The sequence below is a fragment of the Hylobates moloch genome, unplaced genomic scaffold, assembly GCF_009828535.3.
Source record: "Hylobates moloch isolate HMO894 unplaced genomic scaffold, HMol_V3 SCAFFOLD_14, whole genome shotgun sequence".
NCBI classification, from domain to species: Eukaryota; Metazoa; Chordata; class Mammalia; order Primates; family Hylobatidae; genus Hylobates; species Hylobates moloch.
In genome coordinates this window covers 72,606,528-72,620,085 of record NW_026652289.1, presented here as the reverse complement: position 1 = coordinate 72,620,085, position 13,558 = coordinate 72,606,528, and the positions used below count along the sequence as shown (strand labels likewise).

At 43.3% G+C, this 13,558-nt stretch overlaps 1 protein-coding gene across 3 annotated transcripts in view; it reads left to right on the top strand.

Moving 5' to 3' along the window:
• Positions 1-13,558, top strand: part of MGA (MAX dimerization protein MGA) — a 169,063-nt gene that overhangs the window by 14,580 nt on the left and 140,925 nt on the right. The window contains exon 1 of one of the 3 annotated variants that reach the window (XM_058427453.1): positions 5,013-5,279. The exons of the other annotated variants lie outside the window; for them this stretch is intronic. The gene's annotated coding sequence lies outside the window, so the exon portion shown is untranslated. Of the gene's footprint in view, positions 1-5,012; positions 5,280-13,558 lie in introns of those variants that run through there. 3 annotated transcript variants of the gene reach the window in all.

The following is a 13,558-nucleotide window of genomic DNA, read 5'->3' as shown; positions in this document are numbered from 1 at the left end:
TGAGCCACCGCGCCCGGCCTTGTTGGCCTTAATGTTATAGTAATACTTATTAACATTAAATTAAAACAAAAGGTAAAAGGAAATTCCTAGTGGGCGTGGTGGCTCACGCCTGTAATCCCAGAACTTTGGGAGGCCGAGGCGGGTGGATCACCTGAGGTCAGGAGTTTGAGACCAGCTTGAACAACATGGTGAAACCATCTCTACTGAAAATACAAAATTGTCTGGGTGTGGTGGCGCATGCCTGACCTACCCCAGCTACTTGGGAGGCTGAGGCAGGAGAATCGCTTGAACCCGGGAGGCAGAGGTTGCAGTGAGCTGAGATTGCACCATTGTACTCCTGGGCAACAAGAGTTAAACTCTGTCTCCAAAAAAAAGACAAAAAAACAACAAAACAACAAAAAAAGAAATTTCCTAATTTTTTTTTTTTTTTTTTTTTTTGAGACAGTTTTGCTTTGTCTCCCAGGCTGGAGTGCAGTGGCTCGATCTCACCTCACTGCAACCTCTGCCTTCCGGGTTCAAGCGATCCTTCTGCCTCAGCTTCCTGAGTAACTGGAACTACAAGCATGTGCCACCACGCCTGGCTAATTTCTGTATTTTTTGTAGAGATGCGATTTCGCCATGTTGGCCAGGCTAGTCTTGAACCCCTGGCCTTAAGTGATCCACCTGCCTTGGCCTCCCAAAGTGCTGGGATTACAGGCATGAGCTACTGTGCCCAGCCCCAACCTTTTTTTAGTGCAGCAAGGTTTTTGCATATTCTCACCACCATTGTTAGCCACCTCTGGTCCTCTTTAAGTACTGTACCCAAAACAGGACACACTCTTCTAGATTTAAGCAATCCAGCCCAGCGTATAGAGGAATTACTTCCTCTCAGAATCTAGATACCACACATTCAATTTAGGGTTTCTTGTACATGTGTCCCATTGTTGGGTCATATTGAACTTACTTTGTAGGTGTAAAAGATAGGAAAAACCAAACTGCTTTTTCCTATCTCACATACTACTCAACACTTCTGACACCAGATGTGTGTTGGATTTTTCCTTATACACCAAACAGTTCTCCAGTAGACACCAATTGGATATCCTATAATTCAATTGTAACATTGTCAACCTGCCGATAGTGTCAGATCCTATAGGTTAAGGGGTCAACCACACAAAACTGTCTCCACTTCACATGCCAATTGCATGTCCCAGGTTGTGACCTGTGTTGACCAACTGGCTATAAATTGGGGGTTCCCACAACCTTCTCCTTGGGTTTGGTTAATTTGCAGGCGTGGCTCACAGAACTCAGGGAAACACTTTATTTGTGTTTATCCATTTATTATAAAGAATATTATACAGGATACAGATGAGCAGCCAGATGGAAGAGATGCATAAGGCAAGGTCTGTAGGAAGGAGTGTGGAGTTTCTGTGTCCTCCCTGGGCACTCCACACTCCTGGCACCTCCCTGTGTTCAGCAGCCCAAAAGTTCTCCAAACCCTGACCTTTTAGGGTTTTGTAGAGGCTTTATGATGTAAACATGATTGATTAAATTATTGGCCATTGGTGATCAGCTTAACCTTCAGCTCCTCTTCACTATCAGGAGTTGGGAGGGAGGTGGGAATCACAGTTTCAACCTTCCAATCACATGGTGGGTTCTCCCGGCAAGTTGCCTTATTAGAATAAAATATGCTTCTGTCACCCAGGAAATTCTAAGGGATTTAAAGGCTCTGTGTCAGATGCTCCTATCACTCAGGAAATTATAAAGATCTTAAGAGTTTTATCCCAGGAACTGGAGGTAGAGACCAGATATCCATTTCTTATATATTACAATATTAAAATAGGTATTTAAAACATTATAACAGCTTCCAACTCTTTTCCCAGTAAATATTTACCTGGTAATGTAACAGAACTGGCTAGCTTGCCTTTTGTGTATTTTTGTTTTTCCCTGCCCTTCTTCATTGGAGGTACTAATAAGTAGCAAAATGTTCAAAAGATGGGTAGGCAGAGAATAAATGAAGTGAAACCTCTGGAAAGTCTACACCGTTGTTTTTTTTTTTTTTTTTTTTTTTTTGAGACGGAGTCTTGTTCTGTCGCCCAGGCTGGAGTGCAGTGGCAGTGGTGCCATCTCTGCTTACTGCAAGCTGCGCCTCCCGGGGCGCCCGCCACCATGCCTGGCTGATTTTTTGTATTTTTAGTAGAGGCAGGGAATCACCGTGTTAGCCAGGATGGTCTCGATCTCCTGACCTCGTGATCCATCTGCCTCAGCCTCCCAAAGTGCTGGGATTACAGGCGTGAGCCACCGTGCCCGGCTGAAAGTCTACACATTTTTAAAAAATTTAATTTTTAATTTTATTTTATATTTTGCTAACTTCTTTTTTAACTGTCCTTACTGCTTGTGCAAAGTCTGCACATTTTATAAAATATATATTTTAAATTTTATAAAGTATTATAAAATTTGTAATATTCTCCAAATAATTCAATGATGACTATACATTTTCTTTTTCTTTTTTTTTTTTTTTGAGACAGAGTCTCGCTGTCGCCCAGGCTGGAGTACAGTGGCGCGATCTCGGCTCACTGCAGGCTCCGGCCCCCCGGGGTTCACGCCATTCTCCTGCCTCAGCCTCCAGAGTAGCTGGGACTACAGGTGCCCGCCACCACGCCCGGCTAATTTTTTGTATTCTTAGTAGAGACAGGGTTTCACTGTGTTAGCCAGGATGGTCTCGATCTCCTGACCTCGTGATCCGCCCGCCTTGGCCTCCCAAAGTGCTGGGATTACAGGCGTGAGCCACCGCGCCCGGCTTTTTTTTTTTTTTTGAGATGGAGTTTCACTCTTGTGCAGGCTGGAGTACAATGGTGTGATCTTGGCTCACCACAACCTCCGCCTCCCGGGTCCAAGTGATTCTCCTGCCTCAGCCTCCTGAGTAGCTGGGATTTCCGGCATGTGCCACCATGCCTGACTAATTTTGTATTTTTAGTAGAGATAGGTGTTTCTCCATGTTGGTCAGGCTGGTCTCAAACTCCTGACCTCAGGTGATCTGCCTGCTTCAGCCTCCCAAATTGCTGGGATTACAGGCGTGAGCCACCGCGCCTGGCTGATGACTATACATTTTCTAGATGTTTTCTTCAGAATTCCTGAAATTGCAGGAGAGTAAGTACTTGTGTAAAAATCAGAAACTGATCTCATGGCTGTGTCTTCAGAAAGTATTGAAAACCTATTTTTTCCAGGAAAATGTGCCATTATAATTTTACCCTAATTTTCCAAAACTGTAACCAAATTCTTATTCCCATCAGCCATTCATTTCTCATGGATGTCACTGTAATATCTCGTGGATGTCACTGGGATATCATAGACCAAGGGATGTCAACCTTTTTCTTTCTCCTCAGTGTTTCAGGAAGGCAAACATTTTCTGTAAAGGACCAGATAGTAAATATTTAGACTTTGTGGACCGGAGGGTCTGTGTGTCAACAACTTGACTGTGCTTTTATATCACAAAAGTGGTCACAGACAATATGTAAATCAATGGACATGGCTGTCTTTCAATAAAACTATTTACAGAAGCAGACATCAAACCTAGAGTGAAAAATCATTCTACCAAAAAGACACAGGTACATTGCAGCACTATTCACAATAACAAAGAAATGGAATCAACCAGCAGTGGACTGGATAAAGAAAATGTGGTGCATATACACCATGGAATACTATGCAGCCATAAAAAAGAATGAAATCATGTCATTTGCAGCAACATGGATGCAGCTGGAGGCCATTTTCCTAAGTGAATGAACACAGAAACAGAAAACCAAATATCACATGTTCTCACTTCTTTTTTTCTTTTTTTTTTTTTTGAGATGGAGTTTTGCTCTTGTCACCCAGGCTGGAGTGCAATGGAGTGATCTTGGCTCACTGCAACCTCTGCCTCCCGGGTTCAAGCAATTCTCCTGCCTCAGCCTCCCGAGTAGCTGGGATTACAGGCGCCCGCCACCATGCCCAGCTAATTTTTGTATTTTTAGTAGAGACAGGGTTTCACCATGTTAGCCAGGCTGGTCTCGAACTCGTGGCTTCAGGTGATCTGCCTGCCTGGGCCTCCCAAAGTGCTGAAATTACAGGCGTGAGCCACTGCGCCTGGCCCACATGTTCTCACTTATAAGTGGGATCTAAACATTAGGTGCTCATGGACATAAAGATGGCAACAGTAGACACTGGGCACTACCAGAGGGGGTAGGGAGGGAGGAGGACAAGGGTTGAAAACTCTAATTATTGGGTATTACGCTTACTACCTGAGTGACAGGATCATCTGTACCCCAAACCTAAGTATCACACAATATCCCCATGTAGCAAACCTGCACATGTACCCTGAAATGTAAAATAAAAATTCAAATTTTTTTTTGAGACAGAGTTTTGCTCTTGTTGCCCAGGCTGGAGTGCAATGGAGCCATCTCGGCTCACTGCAACCTCCGCCTCCCAGGTTCAAGCGATTTTCCTGCCTCAGCCTCCCAAGTAGCTGGGATTACGGGCATGTGCCACCACCCCAGCTAATTTTGTATTTTTAGTAGCGATGGGGTTTCTCCGTGTTGGTCAGGCTCGTCTTGAACTCCAAACCTCAGGTGATCTGCCCTCCTTGGGCTCCCAAAGTGCTGGAATTAGAGGTGTGAGCCACTGTGCCTGGCCAAAAATTGAAATTATTAAAAAATACCTAGAGTGATGTCTATTGCATCAGGCCTAGTAGTAATGACTGCCATCATAGACCCACTATCTTCACCATCCATGAAGATAGAATAATAGAATTCTACCCTGGAAATCATTTTCCTTCAGAATGTTTGAAAGCCTTGGTTCTGTCTTCCAATGTTCCTTTTGAGAAATCTTTTGCTATTCTGATCCTTTTTTTTTTCTTTTTTTTTTAGACACGGGGTCTTATTATCCCAGGCTGGTCTCGAACTCCTGGCCTCAAGCAATCTTCTCGTCTCAGCCTTCCAAAGTTCTGAGATTACAGGAGTGAGCCAACGTGCTGCCTGGCTCCATTCTCTTTATTTTTTTTTTTTTGAGACGGAGTCTTGCTCTGTCGCCCAGGCTGGAGTGAGTGCAGTGGCACGATCTCAGCTCACTGCAAGCTCCGCCTCCCAGGTTCACGCCATTCTCCTGCCTCAGTCTCCCGAGTAGCTGGGACTATAGGCGCCCGCCACCATGCCCGGCTATTTTTTTGTATTTTTAGTAGAGATGGGATTTCACCATGTTAGCCAGGATGGTCTCGATCTCCTGACCTCGTGATTCGCCTGTCTCGGCCTCCCAGAGTGCTGGGATTACAGGTAGGAGCCACCGCACCCGGCCTTTGACTCTTGATCCGTTGTTTAAACCAGTCTTTTCCTGTCTCCCTCTGTCTGGAGGCTTCTCTTGGTTCTTAGCACTTTCTCTGTATGTCTTACAAGTTAGTTAAATTCTCCTCATTTTTTCTAATCAGTACAGTGGAGATGGTAGTACTTACCTTAGGCTTGTTTTGAATATTAATGTGATAAAGAATATAAAGTGCTAAAAAGAGTGCTTTGTATATAATTGTTGCTGTTATCATCATCAACATCTTACTGAGGCATCTCACTAAAATGCCTTTCTGTAGTTTTGACAGTCCATAACCACCTTTTGGTACTGTGGGGTTCCTATGGTGTGAAATTTTGATTGCAGAGACAAAGTCTGGGATAACTTGAAATGATACTAGAGATTTTTAGGGTTAAGGAATGGAAATAGGATCTTTCAGTAGCCCTGAGCCTAAAATAGAGGTTTGGAGTCACATAAGAATTTGGTATAATTGGAATGTTTGTAACACAAGGAAATAATAAATGCTTGAGATTATGGATACCCCATTTACCATGATGTGATTATTATGCACTGCATGCCTGTATCAAAATACCTCATGTACTGCATAAATATTATATACACCTACTATGTACCCATAAAATTAAAAATAAAAAAATAGAAAAAAAGATAGAGAATTTGGTTCCCATTTGCATTCACTGAGTTGGAGGTTACAATAGAATACACGTGTAACTTCCTCTACCCAGGTGACCCCTTACCAGGATTATGCGTATGTTAGTGTCAGTCACAATGTTTTCCAAGCTAACTGTATTTATATTTTTCAAGTGAAAGCTTTTTAACACTGCAGGTTACTTTTCAGTTCTTTTAAAGTGTTATAACTTCCCTTTTATTTTAAATAGTGTGTTCTTGGAACCAGCATTTTATATTGCCACTAAAAATTTAAAATAATTAGATCAATATTGGTGTCATTTGAAATAGGATATTTGAAAAGAGCAGATTTTTTTCAGATTATATTTTTATGCAAAAGCATACTTAACTTCCTCCGATTCTCCTTAATTTTGTTTTTTGAGGACACTGCCTTCTGAGTGGCATATTAGTAAAGATGCGGGTAGGAACAGACCTTTTATTTCATCTTTAAGGGAAATAGGGAATCATAAAAGTCATTAATTATTTGTTTAAATGTTTTTGTTTTTTTAATAATTAAAAAAGTTTCTAACTCAGTAATTTTTTTGTTTTTATTGAGACAGGGTCTTGCTATGTGCCCAGGCTCAAGCTCAAGGCCTGCCTGAACCTCCCAAAGTGCTGGGATTGTAGGAATGAGCCACCATGCCCGGCCGAAATGTTTTTATTTTTGATGAGCCTAAGATTATATGAGATACACTTGCCTTGCCCCCTAACTTCAGCCTTAAGTTCAGCTGGCTATTTTCCTGGTGTTTTGTCCAACAGGTGAGAAAAGGTGAGCTGCCTTGTTAAATTCTTCCCCCTGCTGGAAAAATAATCAGAAATATATTAAGTTTATCATCTTTACAAATAAATTGTTTATAGTATACTTTTCCTGGCAAGGAGACTTGGACTAATGTTTGAGCCAAATATGAAAGGAGGTAATTATACAAGTGCTGTTAAAAGGTGAGCAAGATTTGGTGACTGGCTTTGGAAGCAAGGATAACCATCCATTAAGCATAGTAGGCACAGTGCGTATGTGGCCCACGATACTTTTAGGGGGTCTATGATAATGTTTTAGTCTCTTGTAAAATCAGAAGAAAAAAACTATTAGGTGAAACAAAATATTTTCATATATTTCTTTTTATGTCAATACAGCCATAAAAATATAATTTCAATTAAATTTTATTTATTTATTTATTTATTTAGAGACGGGGTCTCACTCTGTTGCCCAGGCTGGAGTGCAGTGGCACGATCTCACTGCAGCCTCCGCCTCCCGGGTTCAAGCAATTCTCCAACCTCAGCCTCCCGAGTAGCTGGGATTACAGGGGTATGCCACCACGTCCAGCTAATTTTTGTGTTTTTAGTAGAGATTGGGTTTCACCATGTTGGCCAGGCTTTATTTTTAGTTTTACAGAAAGGGTTTTGCTCCGTCACCCAAGCTGGGGTAGAGTGGCGTGATTGCAAGCTCACTGTAGCTTCAAACTCTTGGGCTCAAGTGATCCTCCTGCCTTGGCCTCTCAGTATTGGGATTATAGGCATGAGCCACTGCACCTGGCCAAAATACAGTTAAAATATTTTTTTTGTGTGCAGGAAGGAGCTCAATAAAGCAAAAGTGCCCAAGGCCCACAAAAGCCGTAACATGGCTCTGTTTGGAATGATGGAAACCAGTCAAAATGACTTTTTTTCTATCTTGAGATGAAGGAAAAATAGTAGCTATCAGTAAGGAAATGGGAGGACATATAACAAATTTTGCCTTAGATTAAATGAGTTGTGGGACATTTATGAAGAGAGATGGATTATGTAATGCATTTTTTTTACCTAGTAGTTATTCTTCAAGAGCCTAAGGCAGGTTTTCTGTGACAAACTTGTTCTGTGGTAGGGAACAGGTCCTGGGGATATAAGCCTTTCTTCCAAACTAGTATAATGTGTTAGTGACAAATAAGACGTCAGTTCTTTTTTTTCTTTTTTCTTTTTTTTTTTTGAGACAGAGTCTTACTCTGTCACCCCAGCTGGAGTGCAGTGGCACGATCTTGGCTCACTGCAAGCTCTGCCTTCCCGGGTTCACGCCATTCTCCTGCCTCAGCCTCTCCGAGTAGCTGGGACTACAGGTGCCCACCACCACGCCCGGCTAATTTTTTGTATTTTTTTTTTTTTTGAGACAGAGTCTTGCTGTTTCGCCCAGGCCAGAGTGCAGTGGCGCGATCTTGGCTCACTGCAAGCTCCGCCTCCCGGGTTCACGCCATTCTCCTGCCTCAGCCTTCCGAGTAGCTGGGACTACAGGTGTCCGCCACCATGCCCAGCTAATTTTTTGTATTTTTAGTAGAGACGGGGTTTCACCATGTTAGCAAGGATGGTCTCGATCTCCTGACCTCGTGATCCACCTGCCTCGGCCTCCCAAAGTGCTAGGATTACAGGCGTGAGCCACCGTGCCCGGCCATTTTTTGTATTTTTAGTAGAGATGGGGTTTCACCATGTTAGCCAAGATGGTCTTGATCTCCTGACCTCATGATCCGCACGCCTCGGCCTCCCAAAGTGCTGGGATTACAGGTGTGAGCCACTGTACCTGGCCAGAAGTCAGTTCTTAAGTTGTAATTTAGGATTTTGTTTTTACTACTATCTATCATCTCCCATCTTAGCCTTTTTAAAAATATACATATTTTATATTGTTTGCTTTAAATATGTTCACAGAGGAGACACATGAAATTTCACAGTTTGATATGTTTTTCTTGTTTGAGGTATTTACTGACAAAGTTTAGAATATTGTTGAAAATTTCAGTCATCATGGCTCTAGAATTTACTTTTCCTTCATTTCTCTGTTTTGCTGCTTATATCAGAACCCAGAGAAGACAGAGTCAAGGGTCACTACCATTTTGATTTATTTCCCTGCAAGGTAGTTCTCTATGTTACTGAAGGGGGCTGAACACTCAAGTCAGTCACCAAAAATCAATATGGTAGCCACCTTTTTTTTTTTTTTTTTTTTTGAGAAGGAGTCTTGCTCTGTCACCCAGGCTGGAGTGCAATGACGTGATCTCAGCTCACTGCAACCTCTGCCTCCCAGGTTCAAGCGATTCTCCTGCCTCAGCCTCCCAAGTAGCTGAGACTACAGGTGCATGCCACCATGTCTGGCTAATTTTTGTATTTTTAGTGGAGATGGGGTTTCACTGTGTTAGCCAAGATGGTCTTGATCTCCTGACCTTGTGATCCCCCCGCCTTGGCCTCCCAAAGTGTTAGGATTACAGGCGTGAGCCACCACGCCCAGCCTGGTAGCCACCTGTTAAGGGAAGATTACTGTATGCCAGGCATTGTGTTAAGGATCATTATTTAATCTCCTAAGTGGTCTCTTCTTCCTAACCTTGCCTTCCTACGGTATTTTTTTTTTTTTTTTTTTTTTTTTGAGACAGAGTCTTGCTCTGTTGCGCAGGCTGGAGTGCAGCGGTGCAATCTTGGCTCACAGCAACCTCTGCCTCCTGGGCTCAAGTGATCCTCCCACCTCAGCCTCCCTAGTAGCTGGGACCAATGTAACTGTGATGTTACAGAAAAAAATAAAGCAGGGAAGAGAGATGGGGAAGATATCAAAATCTGAATTGAGATTGAGCCACCATACCTGGCTAATTTTTGTATTTTTAGTAGAGATGGCTTTTTGCCATGTTGCCCAGGCTGGTCTGGAACTCCTGAACTCAAGTGATCCACCCACTTTGGCTTCCCAAAGTGCTGGGATTACAGGTGTGAGCCGCTGTGCCCGGCCTGTGATATATTCTTAATATGGCAGCCGGAGAGAAGCTGTCAGATCGGAGATGCTGATGCTGTTAAAGTCCAGTCATATCATTCCTCTGCTCAAAACGGTAAAGTTGTTTACAGTTTTACAGTGACTTCCTATTTCTGGCAAAATAAAAGCTAAAATCCTTACAACGGCCTTTAAGGTTGTGTGTCAGCTGGTCCCCTCTTACTTCTCTGACCTTATCTCTTAACACTCCCTTCCTTAATCTCTGCTCCACCTTCTTCATCTCCTTGCTTTTCCTTGTTCATGCTGGGCATATACCCTTTCATTTCTGGTTTCCTCTGTCTGGAATACTGCATAGCTTGTTCCCTCAATTCAGATTTTGATTTGAATGCCTTGATTCCGATTTTGATTTCTTCCCCATCTCTCTTCCCTGCTTTATTTTTTTCTGTAGCATCACAGTATATAACATACCATATTACATCATGTATTTATTTATTTTCCTTGTTTGATGTTTCCCCTACTAAAATTTGAGTACCATGAGGACAGGGATTTTTGTCCTGTTTGCTGTTGTTTTTGTAGCACCTAGCAAGCACAAAGTAAGTGCTCAATAATGTTTGCTGAGTGAATTAATAAACTGCCACAACCCTATGCCATGGACACTGTTATTTCATTTTGCAAATGAGGAAACTAAAGCCCAGAGAGGTTAAATGATTTGCATAGGGTCACATGACTCTTAATCTTCCTGCTGAATGGCTTTATCTCCTATCATCTCATTATGCCTCTGTGCTCAGTCATGGGACACTAAATATTTGTGTATGTTTATGTATGTGTGTGTATGTGTGAATATCATATACACGTTTTATCTTCTGTGCCTTTGCTCATGTTACTTCCTCAGGAGACATCCTTCTCCTTTCCTTCCCCTTACTGAGGTAGAACTTTATTTGCAGGAGAAATGCTGATTTAGAGGAGTTGCTGGGTATGAAGATTGTTTGGTGAGATAGAGGGATGAGTATTGTAAGCTAAGGCCAAATGATGGTAAATGCATATAATCTATGTTCAGGGAGCATTTGGTTAGAATGAGGTTTTGTTTAGGAGTATGATAGACCATGAAGTTAAAGAGAGGGAGGGAGGGTTATGGTCCCACTATTGGGACCTCGAGCTTCAGGCTAAGGAGCAGGTATTTTTATCTTGTCCCTTGAAGGTTTTTGAGCAGGAGAGTGTTAATGAGTGTTAATGAAAAAATAGTACTTTGAAAAATATTTGATTTTGCAGTGGTGATGAGAATAGTTTGAAGTAAGAACACTTAGGAGATTATTAGGATGACATAGTCCAGAGGTGAGGTAATCAGGCCTGAAGTTTATAATTAAGAGTGGAAATTGGCTGGGTATGGTGGCTCATGTCTGTAATCCCAGCACTTTGGGAGGCTGAGGCGGGTGGATCACTTAAGGTCAGGAGTCCGAGACCAGCCTGGCCAACATGGCAAAACCCCCATCTCTACTAAAAATACAAAAATTGGCCAGGTGTGGTGGCGTGCACCTGTAGTCCCAGCTATTTGGGAGGCTGAGGCAGGAGAATTGCTTGAACCCAGGAGGTGGAGGTCACAGTGAGTCAAGATTGCACCACTGCACTCCAGCCTGGGCAACAGAGAAAGACTCTGTCTCAAATAAATAAATAAGTAAGAGTGGAAATTAAAGTGTGGAGATGAGATACTAGACAAACACCAAACACACACACACACACACACACACACACACACAATAAGGCTGGGCACGGTGGCTCGCGCCAGTAAGCACTTTGGGAGGCTGAGGTGGGAGTTTGAGACCAGCCCGGGTAACATAGTGAGACCCCCCAGTCCTATAAAAAATTTTAAAAAATTAGCTGAGTACGATGGCACATGCCTGTGGGCCCAGGTACTTGGGAGGCTGAGGTGAGTCGATTGCCTGAGCCTGAAGGTCAAGGCTGCAGGGAGCCATGATCGTGTCACTGCACTCCAGCCTGGGTGACAGAGTGGGTGTCTCAGAAAAAAGAAGGACTACATTAAGACTAAATTCCAGCTACAAATACAGTCATGTGCCACATAATGATATTTTCGTCAATGATGGACTGTGTATACTATGATGGTCCCATAAGATTATAATGGAGCTGAAAAATTTCTGTTGCATAGTGATAGGGTAGCTGTTTTAACGTTGTGGCACAATGCATTTACTCTTGTTTATGGTGATACTGGTGTAAACAAACCTGTGCTGCCAGTTGTATAAAAATATAGCAGGTACTGGCCGGGTGCGGTGGCTCACGCTTGTAATCCCAGCACTTTGGGAGGCCGAGGCGGGCGGATCACGAGGTCAGGAGATCGAGACCACGGTGAAACCCCGTCTCTACTAAAAAAAAATACAAAAAATTAGCCGGGCGCGGTGGCGGGCGCCTGTAGTCCCAGCTACTCGGGAGGCTGAGGCAGGAGAATGGCATGAACCCAGGAGGCGGAGCTTGCAGTGAGCCGAGATCGCGCCACTGCACTCCAGCCTGGGAGACATATATATATATATATATATATAGCAGGTACAATTACATATAGTATATAATAGTTAAAACATTTTATAAAATTCAGTACTAGATGATACTGCAATAACATATAGTACATAATATATAGTGGATACACATATATTGCATAGTTCATAATAAGCTGTGTTACTGGAATATGCATTTACTACACTATACTTTATTATTTTATTTTCCTGCAAATACCTCATCTACTACTTGAGTTTATTTATTTATTTTTTTTGAGACGGAGTCTCGCTCTGTGGCCCAGGCTGGAGTGCAGTGGGGTGATCGAAGCTCACTGTAGCCTCCAACTCCTGGGCTCAAGCAATTCTCCCATCTCAACCTCTTGACCATGCCAGACTAAATTTTTTTTTTTTTTTTTTTTGAGATAGAGTCTCGCTCTGTTGCCCAGGCTGGAGTGCAGTGGCGTGATCTTGGCTCACTGCAAGCTCCGCCTCCTGGGTTCACGCCATTCTCCTGCCTCAGCCTCCCCCAAGTAGCTGGGATTACAGGTGCATGCCAGCACACCCAGCTAACTTTTTGTATTTTTAGTAGAGACAGGATTTCACCACGTTGGCCAGGCTGGTCTCAAACTCCCGACCTCAGGTGATCGCCCGCCTCAGCCTCCCAAAGTGCTGGGATTACAGGCGTGAGCCACTGTGCCCAGCCTTTGTGTGTCATAGTTTTTTATTTTTATTTTTTTTGCTTTTTTTTATTATTAATTTTTTTTGCACACAAAAACAATAAACATTTTCTAATAATACATACAAACAAAAAGATGCGTATCAAACATATTAGGAAGGTTGCACATGGGAAGTCGGGGAATAGAAATGGGGGTGGGAGTTAAAATAAATGAGAGAGGGACTTTATATGGATCAGTGATAATAACTCAATCCTCTATTTGACAAAGAAGAGGGAGAAGGAAGAGGAAGAAAAAGAAAGTGGGATAAAGGATCAGAAAGGGAGGAAAATAGAAAAAATTAGAGTATGACTCCAGGGTAGACCTGTTTTGTTGTCACTGAGTTGGTTGGTTAGTTTGTCTGTTGTATTTTTCATGTTTCGCCATGTTGGCCAGACTGGTCTCGAACTCCTAGCCCGAAGTGATCAACCCGCCTCGCCCCCCAGAGTGCCGGGACCACAGGCGTGAGCCACCACGTCCAGCCCCCACATTGCTTCTGGCCTCCGTGGTAGACCTCCGAGACGGAGCGGCCGGGCAGAGGCGCTCCTCACTTCCCAGACGGGGTGGCCAGGCAGAGACGCTCCTCACTTCTTCCCAGACGATAGGTGGCCGGGCAGAGGCGCTCCTCACTTCCCAGACGATGGGCGGCCGGGCAGAGGCGCTCCTCACTTCCCAGA